Source organism: Gossypium arboreum, chromosome 5 (assembly GCF_025698485.1).
Source record: "Gossypium arboreum isolate Shixiya-1 chromosome 5, ASM2569848v2, whole genome shotgun sequence".
NCBI lineage: Eukaryota > Viridiplantae > Streptophyta > Magnoliopsida > Malvales > Malvaceae > Gossypium > Gossypium arboreum.
The window spans coordinates 68,793,371-68,807,024 of NC_069074.1; positions in this window are offsets into that span (position 1 = coordinate 68,793,371).

Sequence of the window (13,654 nt, forward strand, 5' to 3'; positions counted from 1 at the left end):
CACCATCAACCCATGTCTCTACAATTTCTTGTGATTTTTCAAAATCCCATTATTTCTGATACTTGAATCTGTTTTTAAGTTACTTTCACATTTTTCTTAGTTTTCATGTGATAGTTACTACTTAATCATACATACTATTAAACATGTATATCATCAACCACTCTATTAGCTAATCACTAGCAAGTATTTACACATCATTCATTGATCATATCATATCAAAAGAAACCAAGTTCCTATACATGCCATACACAAAACGAAACGTCTAACTATACCAATGTGATTTCTTCGATAGTGTGATCGGGTCTCCGACATTTCCTTTGATCCCCGATTGGCTTGATAAAAACCATAAGAAAAAGAAAATAAAAAGAGTAAGCACTAGGCTTAGTAAGCTTACAAGCAAATAAATTACAACATTCAACATAATGAATAATTATACATAATGTCACCTAACCTCATAAACTTTCTTTACTTCTCATTTTCTACCTTCTTCTTTACTCACTTACCTTCTTTCTTACCTGACCTTTCACTATTCATAAATATAATCTACCTTCCCTTTTGATGATAATTCACTGTAATTTAACATGTACAATGACCCGTTGAACCACTCGGAATACTAAGGATACTAGGGTCTTTCCTGTCTATCAATATCCTGCCAATGCCATGTCTTCGACATGGACTTACATGAATTATTCCTCTCTCCAATGCCATATATATATAATATGGGCTTACATGGCTCATTCCTGTCTCCAAAGCCATATAACTGATATGGACTTACATGGCTCATTTCTCTGTCTCCGTCCTGTCAACCCCAATATCCTAACATTCCTAAGGTTCAAACGGGCTTCCTAATGCTTTTCTCTCACTTAGCCTTTAATTCGACTTTAAATATTCAAAGAAAATAAGTATATAAATGCTAGAAATTGACAATAATAATGTAAAATAAAAGAATATTACATTTCTTTACTGTAAACTTACCTCGATACAAAATGTGACTAAACTTTACAATTTAGTCCTTTACTTTTTCTTTTCCCCGATCTACTCCTGAATTTCGCTCTTCTTGATCTATAATAGCAAATTTAACTTATTTAATATTCACATTTATCAAAACAGTCCTTGACCCAAACTTTGGAAAAATTACATTTTTGCCCCTAAATTTTCACATATTTGCACTTTTGCCCCAAGGCTCGTAATTTAAACTTCATCCTATTTTCTTATGTTTATGACATTCTGATAATTTTTCCCTTATATGACAACATCAAATTCACACTCTAACATGTATTTATGACTATTAGGTATTTTTACCGATTAAGCCATTTTACTCGTTTTCACTTAAAACCGAGTAGCACAAGTTGTCTAACATAATTTAAAACCTCATATTCTATCATAAAACATCAAAATAAACACTTTTCACCTATGGGTATTTTTCCAAATATGAACCCTAACTTAAATTATTGCTAGCATAAGCTTTATCGAGCTACCGGGACTCCGAAAACGTAAAGAACATTAAAAACAGGGCTTGGAATCACTTACTATGGAGCTTGAAAGCTTGAAACAAACCCTAGCTATGGAGAACCCTTAAAATTTCGTGCTAATGAAGAAGATGATGAATTTTGTGTTATTTTTCCCTTTTTATTTCATTTAATATCCAAATGACCAAAATGCCCTTCCTTATTAAACTTTCAAAAGTTCCATCCATGTCCTATTGTAATAGCCCAAAATTGGGTCTAGTTGGAATAGAGGTTTCGGGACCACAAAATCTGAGATATAAATAATTATTTTATGATTATTTTGAGGTCTATGATATGATTGCATGATTGTGTGAAAATTTCGTGAAGAAATTCTATGCATAAAGTGCTTAATTCGAAGTTAGGGACTAAATTGAATAAGTTGCAAAACTTGCATTCTAGAAGTTTCTAGTATGAAATTGATTTGAAATATTAATTAGGAGGTCTTAAATAGCAATTTGACCAATTTCTAAGTTATGGACAAAATTGGACATGGATGGAATTTTGGAAAGTTTAGTAGTAAGGGTATTTTGGTCATTTGGGGTAAAATGAATTAAAATACAAAATTAAAAGCCAATTTTGCTCATCTTCTTCACCATGGACGTGTATACCAAGGAGACTCCATGGCTAGGGTTTTCAAGCTTCCCAAGCTCAATTGTAAGTCCGTTCTAACCACTTTTTCAAGTTCTTTACGTTTTTGGAGTCCCAGTAACTTGATTTAGCTTATGCTAGCAATAATTCAACCTAGGGTTCATATTTGGAAAAATACCCATAGGTAAAATTTGTGTATTCTGGTGTTTTATGATACAATATGAGGTTTTAAATTATGTTAGACAACTTGTGCTACTCGGTTTTAAGTGAAAACGAGCAAAAGGGCTTAATCGGTAAAAATACCTAATAGTCATAAGTATATGTTAGAGTGAGAATTTGATGTTGCCATAGAAGGGAAAAGTGATCATCATGTCATAAAACATAAGAATAAGGGATGAAGTTTAATTCCTGAGCCTAGGGGCAAAAGTGTAAATATGCAAAAGTTTAGGGGCAAAATTGTAATTTTTCCAAAGTTTGAGTTAAGGACTGTTTTGAATAGTACATTAATTAAATAAGTAAAATATGATGTTTTAGATCCCGGAAAACGAGATTTGAACCTAGAATGAGAGAAAATCGAAAATTGAGAAAGTTGGTAAAATGCCCGCTTTAATATCAAGGTAAGTTCATATTTATAATAAGCATTAATTTATGCATGTTTCAATGTAAAATTGATATATTTACTATGATCTCCGAGGTGTTGAAAGTATGTAAGTTGGTATGATAATAATACAACAATAATGTCAGTAATTTATATTTGAAAGTTAAATTTAGTGAATTAATTGAATTATGTTAAATTAAATGATTATGGTGCCAAGTTTATGAATTGATTTAAAAATATGTCTATGGTACATGAAGTGCATTGAATTATCATACATAAATGTGATTTCTATGATTATGGATATTATGGAAAATTGTAAGTTCATATGATTTTTAATAAGACAATGTGTAATTTAATGTTATTACGTTGATATTAAATGAGATGTAAGTTTATATGTAAGTAATACATCACTATTACTTGTATTATGATATTTTATAAAAATATTGGAAATATGTTTGTGGATAATTACTTGATTGGTGAAATTGTTGGAAAGAGAGAGAAATCCGGTTGAACCTTCGGAAAGATTGGATGATCAGATGGTATGTAGCTAGGTCACATGTATAGTCTTGAGTGCACATCATGTGTACAAGAGAGCTACAAGACATTATGATGTAGCTAGGTCGCATGGGTGATACTATGTGTACACCATGTAGACAAGAGAGCTACGGGATATATGTAGCTAGGTCGCATGCGTGGTTCCAAGTAAAGGACACCATGTAGAAAAGAGAGCTACGAGATAAATCTGGCTAGGTCACATGGGTGGTACTAAGTGTTCACCATGTGTACAAGAGAGCCGAACTATATGATGGGTGGAGCTATGTGCTGAAACCACCAAGTATCGAGGATTGATCCAAGTGTTCAACGGAGACTCTCTATGTATTGCTTTGTGAGTTTTGTGATGAATATGTGCAGGAACTTGGTTATGTGAATGATGTGTTCATTAAGTGACCAGGATGTGGTAAGGTTATAAACAAGTAAGTTATACATGAGAATGATTTTATGGTGACCTTTTAATCATGGGCCTATACTTGTGATGTATGAAATGTGGTGAAAATGATTTGTGATATGTATGTTAAAATGAGGTTAATACAAAGAAAGTGTGAAAGAGTGAATTAGCAATAAAACTGTTTTGGACAGTAGCAGTGATGTGATTTTGAAAAATCACCAAAAATAGTATAAATTGAATCAGAGACTGAATGAGATATCAAATTAAATCTTAATGAGTCTATTTTTATATAAAAGAAACATAGAAAGCAAACGAGTTCTATATTTTGAGATATTTATGTTTTCGTGAGACTGATTCAGAATGATTACGTGATCCCCTATTCTGACTTTGGAAAATCACAAAAATTTGGAGAAAAATAATTAGAGGCTCAAAATTATATTTTTAAAATCCATAATGAGTCTATTTTCAAGATAAATCAACAAGAACATTATCCGAGTTCTGTACTGTGAGATAATTATTTTTTAGTGAAGAGAGGTCAGAACTGTCAGAAAGTGAAACAGGGGAAATTTTAATGAATAAATTGTACTAATTTGCTAAACCAAAAGTTATGAAAATTTTATGGTGGAACGATATGTGAGTATAGTTTCAGGGAAAATTTACGGATCTTAATTTGGAGCTCTGTAGCTCGAATTATAAATAATTAAGTGACTATGACTCGTATGGACAGTTTGATGTGAACATTTATTAGTAAATTGTGAAATCGTACTTACAAGAATGCTATATACATTAAGGATGTGGAATGGAGAGGAGGAGGAAAATAAATATATGTGGAATACATGGAAACTGTGGCATATGAAATATTGATATAATGAAATAAATGATATGTGTTTATAAGAAAACAAAAAGAGAATGTTATGTATCATGACATGTATATATATATATGACTAGTCTCAATGTAATGCTTGTTGGGTATGGAATTGAATTGAAATGTTTCAGGCAAACATGTTATTCTGCGCATCTGAATCGTGGTATTTTATAAAGATATGATCTAGCTTTAAATATAAATGCTTGATGATTAAGCTGAAGATATTTGGTAAGATGATAATCTTGGTATAAATGTATAAGTGGTATTATAATAAACAAGGTAAAACGAGTATGAGAGACACATGTATGATGACATATAAATGCTATGTTTGTGGTTTAATTGAGGATTTATAATCATTAAATGAATTCCATGTTATATGCTTTTGACTTTGTATAAGTGTGTAAGAGATCAAGGTTGACCAAAGCTTGGAAAATAGCCTAGGTATATTCCACACAGGCAGAGACACGACCATGTGTCTCAGCCGTGTATGGAACATGACTTTGGGACACGGGCGTGTGGAGCCTTAAAGCATGAAATTTCCAAGATTTTCGTAAGTTCTCGGTTTAGTCCCAAACCCTTTCTAAAGTATGTTTTAGGCTCCGTAGACTCAAATAAGGGACTATGTGTAAGAGAATGAACGCTTTGAAATATGAATAAATTTTATGGCTCGTATTTTAGTTTAATGTTTGTACGTTTGTCTGGTAACGCTCGTACCTTAGCCCGGCCTCGGATACGAGTAAGGGGTGTTACACCTATTTTGTCCATGAACTTAGAAATTGGTCAAATTGTTATTTAAACCCTCCTAATTAATATTCCAAAGCAATTTCATACTAAAAACTTCTAGAATGCAAGTTTTGCAAATTATTCGATTTAGTCCCTAATCTCAACTTAAGCACTTTATGCAAAGAATTTCATAACGAAATTTTCACACAATCATGCAATCATATAATGAACCTCAAAATAATAATAAAATAAAATTTTCTACCTCGAATTTTTGGTTTCGCAACCACTGTTCCGTTTAGGCCCTATTTCGGGATGTTACAGTGTCGCAGGCCCTATGCTAAATTGTGTGTGCCTTTGATGTTGGGTCACATGACCATCTCATAGGCCGTGTGTCAGACCGTATAACATATTAGCTTGAGACACATGGCCATGTCGAAGGCCATGTCTCAGACTGTGTGAAACTTGCACTTAAAACAACAATGACACACGACCGTGTGATAGCTCGTATCCCAGGCCGTGTGTAGCATAAGTTGCCCCTAAAACAAGCCAAATTAAGCACCGAACCTTGTACACCAAAACACACCATACCTAGCTTATTTCACATGGTTTATAACACATTCAAGGAAACTAAAAACATGCCAAAATCACTCCACCTATGCCTAACTAATATGCCATTAAAGACACCACAATTAACAAGTCAAACTTAATTCCATTCAACATTTCAAATCATTCATTAAACCTATGCATACAAACCAAGTAACCTTATCTATACCATAAGATTCAACCATGATTTACCTATTTTAAGAAAAAGGGCATACACAAGTCCAACATCATCTATTTACATCACCATTTACAAAATAACATCTAGGCATTCAACCACGATTAAGTTCATCACAAACTCAAAACAATCAAAGAACCAAGATAACACAGTTAGCCCTATACATGCCATTTATAACCATAAGCCAAATTAACCAAAAACTATCAAAATGATGGAAGGATAGTGTGATCATGCTCCGACGAGATCCCAACCGGTCAAGCTTTCTGATGATATACAAAACAAAGAAAAAAATTTCATAAGAAACCAATGCTTAGTAAGTTTGTAAAAAGGAAACATAAACTTACCAAAACACATCATGTACAACGAAGTATAATTTCATTAACCATGAGCATAGTATCCTTTCCTATACACACCACTTCACAAAGTTAGAAAATGTATCAATGTATATGTAATCCAACCAAATCATGAAACATATCGCAAAAAACTTTTAATATGTATTTCATTCTTCATATATTTATTTGACACTATTTTTGTCACACCCCAAACCCGGCCTAGTTGTTATGGCCGAATCTGGCGATATCACATGAGAGTGTTCTTGAAACCGCATTGACTTCAAAATAGTTCCAATTATTAACTTGTACTTAGTCCGGGAAAACGCATTCTAATTGATTTGATTTAAAAAATTATTTTTACGCGGAATCTTTTAACCATTCTCGTATGCGTGGCAGTTTTGTAAAACATTCGGTCTTTTTGAAAACCTGAGTTTTCCTACTACTAGCAGTAAAAACTGTAAAACATTTCAAAATCCCAAATTAAGCAAAAATCCATAAAGGCCTTAATTACATCAAATTTTCCCTAAATATAAATTAAATTATAAGTAAACAGAAAATCGTTCAAGTGAAAAAAAATCGTGTGGCCACCGCTGAGTCCTTCGCCGCACCGATCCGTCAAGTCTGGGGATTACCTACACAGATTAAACAGAAATAGGGTGAGTTTTCGCAACTCAGTGTGTATTCCCCACAGAAAATATACACAATAGCAGAAATCAGTCACATATCCAAATATCAGATAATTCGGGCCTGAACCCCATTGTAGGACCAAAGTGAACATTAGTCCTCACAGGTACAGAATCAGATACGAGCTGGGCATTAGCCCATCTTGGATATATCATGCATAACATAACAGAATAATAGAGTCCTACCCACCAACCTCTACACACCATCTCCGTCCAACCCTACACACTATATGGGGATAAAATCGACCTACCCATCCCAACACACCATTCTGTACCGAAATGCGGCAGTTAATCAGGTAGTTGCAGCTGCGCTACTAGATATCAGGCTTAGGATTCTTTCAGAATACTTCCTCCATATACATTAACCCAACCCCGATGCAATGCAGCATACATTACATGACATGCAAGTATGCAATTAACAGATCATACATACAAATCGGTCTACATGCTAAGAGTAACATGCTAGAGCACATATATCACATAGTCAGATCACGTATCAGGGGTCAAGTAACTCTTACCGACCCTACAGTAGTTCCCAGTCGACTTGCGCGACTCGAGCAACCTTTTAGAGTATTTCAGAAAAATAGGCTCACACGGCTTGGCCCAAAATTCCACACGCCCGTGTGGTGTACCTATGTGGTCCCACACGCCCTAATTGGTTGAGCCCATGTCTCGCACACGGCCTCACCAGCCATCACACTGCCGTGTCATGCACCCCTGTCGTGCTCACATGGCTGGCTCATTGATCACAGGCCCGTGTACTGCCACACAGCCTACCACACGGGCGACCACACTTTCGTGTGCCATCGACAGTTTCATTTTTTGGCTTTTGCTGACCCTAGTTTTTTGTGTTTTCGGGTACACACCTGTATCGTTTTGGATGCCTAAACACTCCCGAGCACTCCAAGGCCTAAAAATGAGATGTTCAACATTGTAATAAGTCTTACTTTACGATTAATCATAAATCTCAAAACCAAAATACTCACTCCATAAAGCTATGAACACTTACTGCAAAGCTTCCAATCGATTCGCTACAGAATAGCACGAAGAGAGCCTTAAACGCCACGATACGCTGCTGCCAAAACCTAGAAATTAGACTCACAAAAATGATAATAATCATATAAAAATGATGCCAACCGAAGATATTACTTACCACACTCGCGATATATGCAAAAGATATGGAATAAAAGTAAAAAGGAAGGGAAACTTCAAAGGAAAAATCGATAGCAATTTGGGGAAGAGAAAACAACAGAGAAAGCAAAAGAAAAGGGGAATTTCGGGAAAAGAGAGAAAAACAAAAATAGAACTCTATCACATCTTACCCCCAACTACCCAATCTCAACTTCTTTAGTATTTGAAAACCACCAAAATTCCTTTGCAGAACCGAGCAAAAATATAAACTCCCTTGCTCATGCAAGGATTCGAACTCTAAACCTCCAACACACCACCACATGTCTTAACCACTAGACCAACAGACCCATTCTGTTATGAAATTACAAATAATTTAATATAAGCATGCTAACTAGAAGTTAAGGCTTAATTCAGGAAAAAGCCAAAATTTGTCAAATGCAAGGCCTGAACTTCGGACCTCACACACACACCCAAAACACTTAACCATTGAAGCAGGTACACAATTATGTTAAAAACTCATAGAAACAAATTTTTCAAATTTGGGGCGTTACAACTCTACCCCCTAAAAGAAAATTTCAGCCTCGAAATTTACCAGATCAGAATAGGTGAGGATACTGCTGACGCATTGCATTCTCAGGCTCCCACGTAGCCTTCTCAGTGCTATGATTTTGCCACAACACCTTCACTAAAGGAATGGATTTCCTTAGACCCTTAACGTTGCGATCTAAAATTTGAAGTGGCTCTTCCTCGAAGGTCAGATCTGGCCGAACCTCAATTTCTTTAACAGGGACAATGTGTGACACCCCTAATGTGACCCTAGTCGGAAAGTGGTTTCGGGGCCACAAAACTGAGTCATAAAAATAATTAGCTATCATATTTGATGCTTATTATATGTATATATGCATGTGTGAAAATTTCATATTTGAATTTTGTTTAATTGTAGGTGAATTTTAGTAAATAGGACTTATGTGAGAAAATTTTGAAATGTGATAGGTCAAAACATAAGGATCTATTAGTGCATGAAATAAAAAGGGGGGACTTGCATGTCAATTTCCCCCCCTAATTAGTAGTGGCCGGCCATGACAAGTATGGTGGACCAAGTGTGATGGGCAAAAACATGTCATAAACATGTTAAGTTAGTGTTTCATGGGAGGTATGATAAAATAAGGAGCATGGGAATAAAATAATGAAAGGGAATATGATGAAAACAAAGAAAAAAAAAGTGTGTGGTTGTTCCCCCATTTTGCCGAAACTAGAAAAAAAAAAAGAAATGCTTCATCCTTTGGTTCTTCTTGGCCGGTTTGCAAGGAGGAAGAAGAGAGGTTTCGGTCACCTTGAGCTTAAGGGGAGGTCAGTATGTTGTGTTAAATTCTTAAGTTTTAAACTTGTTCCTAGTTAATTAGCTAATTTCTTACACAAACCATGGCAAAATTTCGAAATCTCGGTGATGGCTTGAGCATTCGGTTTTGGTTGTTGAGAGGAATGAGTTGGAGGTTGGATCATGTTAAGATTCGGCCTTGTACATAAACATTAAGAGTTTGATGTTTTTGTGATTTTTGGAAGGTAAATAAGGTTATACACAAGATAAATACTAAGATTTTGGTTGACTTGTTTTTAGTGAGGTTCGGCCAAGGACCTTATGTGCAAGTTTATTCGGTTTAAGTAGAGAAAACGTGACGGGTAGATATGAAGTAATGTGTATATTGGTTGGCTGCTAAGCAAGGAAATAATTGTTAGTAACATAGTATCTATGCACTTATGTATATATATGTATGTACAAATAACCTATTTAGCTATGGATATCTAAGGTGTTAAATAATGAAATTCTTGATGACTTGGGTTAAATAGCATTCGGCCAAGGACTATATGGGCTTGCTAATTCGGTTTAAGTGAAGAAACTATGATAGAGAAATATGACTAAATTGTGGACTTTGACAATTTAAATGATGCATTTGACTTGTGTACCGACCTAGGACGATATGTGTTTCTATATGAAGTTAGATGGTGTTGATGAAATTCGGTAATGCATGATGTTTAAATAGTATTGAGCAAGGTCATTGTACTTAAATTGTATGACATACATGTATTGAATGGAATTGCCCAAGTGAAAAATAATTAAAATAATTTATTTGTTTAAATCAAGCTCAAGAGCAAAGGGGATCTAAATCCGATAAAGGGAAGGAAAAAGTGATCGAATAGCCGCCGAAATCGTTCGACCACACCCGAGGTAAGTTTTAAGTGATTAAATGTTGAGTAAATTCAATTATAATGGGACATAATGAGTTGATTTAATAAGATATGATGTGGCCATGATATGTCTTAAACTCAAATGGTAAGTTCCTAAGTGTTTGGACTTGGAAATTTAAGAGCAAATTGTAATAATTTGCTTAGGACAGCAGCAGTAACGTGATTTTAGAAAATCACTATAAATGTTTGGTGTGGAATTATAGGCTGAATAAAATATTTAATCAAAGCTTAATTAGTCTAGTTTCTTATAAAAGAGACCATGTAAGCAAAGAAATTTCCTATAAAGAGATATTTAAAGTTGTGTGAGACAATGTCAGAATGACTCCGAAATCCCCTATTCTGTTTTAAGAAAATCACTATAATTTGTACAAAAATGGTTACAAGATAAAATTTATATGCTTAGACTCCTTAATGAGTCTAGTTTCAAATGAAATCAAATAGAACATACTTTGAATTCTGTACAATGAGAATTTTGATTTGTAGTGAAGACTGGTCAGATTAGTCAAACAGTGAAACAGGGGAAACTTTAAGAAAAATCTGGTATTGATTGGCCAAACCTAAAATTCTGAAAAATTTATGGATGGAAGATATACGAGTCTATATTCAGGGAAAATTAACAGTAAGTGATTTGGAGACTTGTAGCTCTAGTTATAAATAATTTAGTGACCATTGCTCAGGAAAACAGCTCGTAGTGAATATGTGATTTTGTTGTAAACATGGATAAAACTTGTTTTAGTTGCTCATAAGCTATTGATTAAACCCATACTTGAATTCTAAATCGTGATATTGTAAAATGATATATGAGTGTTAGATGGATCTTTGATATTAAAATTTGTGAAATTGTAAGTTTATGAGTATTCGAATATGAAATGATAGTTGGAAAATGATTGATGTAGATTCGGCCAAGACAAAGTGTGTACTTGATAGTATATGTGATAAGACCGAATGGCCAATGTGATGAATGTGAAAGTGTATATATGTGATAAGGCCTAATGGCCGATGTGATGAATGTGTACTTATAGAAGTTTAAATTGTATCCCTGACTGTCTTTAGTACTTATCTCAAGGAATGTTCAAAAAAAAAAAAAAATTTACTGTTCTGATATGAGCTTCAAGTCTGGTAATGCCCCTTTATCTATTCCGGTGATGGATACGGGATTGGGGTGTTACACAATGTACGTGGGATCGGAGTGGTAGCACCTCAGCATAGAAACGTGGAACACGTTATGAATCTAATCTAACTCTAGATTTAACACCCCTTACCCGAGACCGTTGCCGGAGTCGAGCACGAGGCTTTACCAGACTTATCTTGCTTATTCGGGGCATAATTTTTTTTTACTTTTAAAAATTAATTCGCTCGCATTCATCCAATAAATCCCCCAAAAGGGCCTTCGAGGCCATAAAACGTGCAATTAGAATGGTTTGGGACTAAACCGAGAACATTAAAAATTTTCCAATTACTTACACAAATCAAAACAATTTATTTCACTATTCATAATAAAACTGTCCATCTACGTAACAGTCACTAAATTAATTATAATTTGAGTTACGAAACTAAAAATTTAAATCTGTAAATTTTCCCTAAAACTAGACTAATATATCTTATTACCACAATTTTTCTAGAATTTTTGGTTTGGCCAATTAGTATAGTTTATTCATTAAAGTTTCCCCTGTTTCGCAGTTCAGCAGACCTGACCTCTCTTCACTAAATATAGATTATCTTATTAAACAAAAATTAGATAACATTTTAGTTTGTTTCTAATGAAAATAGAAAGAAATCTAGAGATATAAAATTTTACTTATAATTCACTCTGAACCAGTCTTACAAAAAATTAAATATATCAGAATATAGACTTCCTTTGCTTGCTCTGTTTCTTTACTATGAAAACAAACTCAATAAAATTTAATTCTATATCTCATTCACAATCTAATTCCATTTCTACAATTTTTATTGATTTTTCAAAACCACGTCACTGTTGCTGTTTCCTAACTGTTCCATTCCTATCTCTTACTCTTTCATAGTTTCTTTGCAACAAACCTCATTTAGGCATACATAATACCAAAACATGTTCTGATTTAGCTATATCATAAGCTAATCATTACCCAGTATTCACATGCCATTCTTTAATCACATCATAAGGACATACACACAAAATAGCCAAGTCCCTATACATGCAATAACTTAAATTGTGACACCCCTAATTTGACCCTAGTTGAAAAGTGGTTTCGGGACCACAAAATCGAGTCATAAAAATAATTAGCCGTCATATTTTATGACTATTATATGTGAATACGAATGTGTGAAAGTTTTAAGCTTTGATTTAGTAAATTGCATGTGAATTTAGTCAATAGGACTTATGTGCGACACTTTTGAAATGTGATAGGTCAAAATATAAGGATCTATTAGTGCATGAAATAAAAAGGGGGGACTTGCATGTCAATTTTCCCCCTAATTTGGTAGTGGCCGGCCATGAGCATGAGAGGGGACAAAATGTTATGGGGTGAAACATGTTGGAAACATGTTGTGTTAGTGTGTTAGGGAGAAAGAATAAAATAAAGGGTTAGTAATAAAGAAATGAAAAGGGAGGGTGATGAGAAAAAAAAAAAAGGTTGTCTCATCCATGTTTCCCCATTGCCGTGACTTGAGAAGCAAAAGAAAAGAAGAAATCGGTTCTTCTTAGCTGAAATGAAAAGAAGAAGAAAGGAATGAAGCTAGAAAGGAGAGGGCAACTGCATGTAGTGGAAAACCATGGAATTTGTTTGCTTAGAAGTTAAAATTTTCAAGTAGAAGGGTAACTCTTCTAAACTCTCCCTTGCCCATAGCTTTTCGTTGACAAATTCTGGTTGCATTGTTGATTTGAGCTTGACGAATATGTGGGAGAAGAGAAGATTCTCTTTTCTAGTTGCAAATGTTGCATGTCTAGTAGATGAAGAGTTTCTCACTTGTGTTAAAAGAATCTAGTGAATGCTTGTGTTGTTATAATCTATTTTTGTAACTTTGGGGTTGATTGTATTTAGCTAACAAGGTAGGAGAAGGTGGTAGTAGACAAGGAAAGAGCAAATTGAATAGGTGGAATCGGTGTTGGGAGCCTTGGTGAGTTTTCCTTGAACTTTTATTTTCTTGTGTTTGATAATTGTTGAAACCGTTAAATTGCTGTCCGAATTTTACCTTGTTGATATCGTTAATTGCTGCCCTGTTCATGCTGTCTAAATGTTGTACTATTAATGCTGTCCGAATCAGCCTCCGAATGTGATA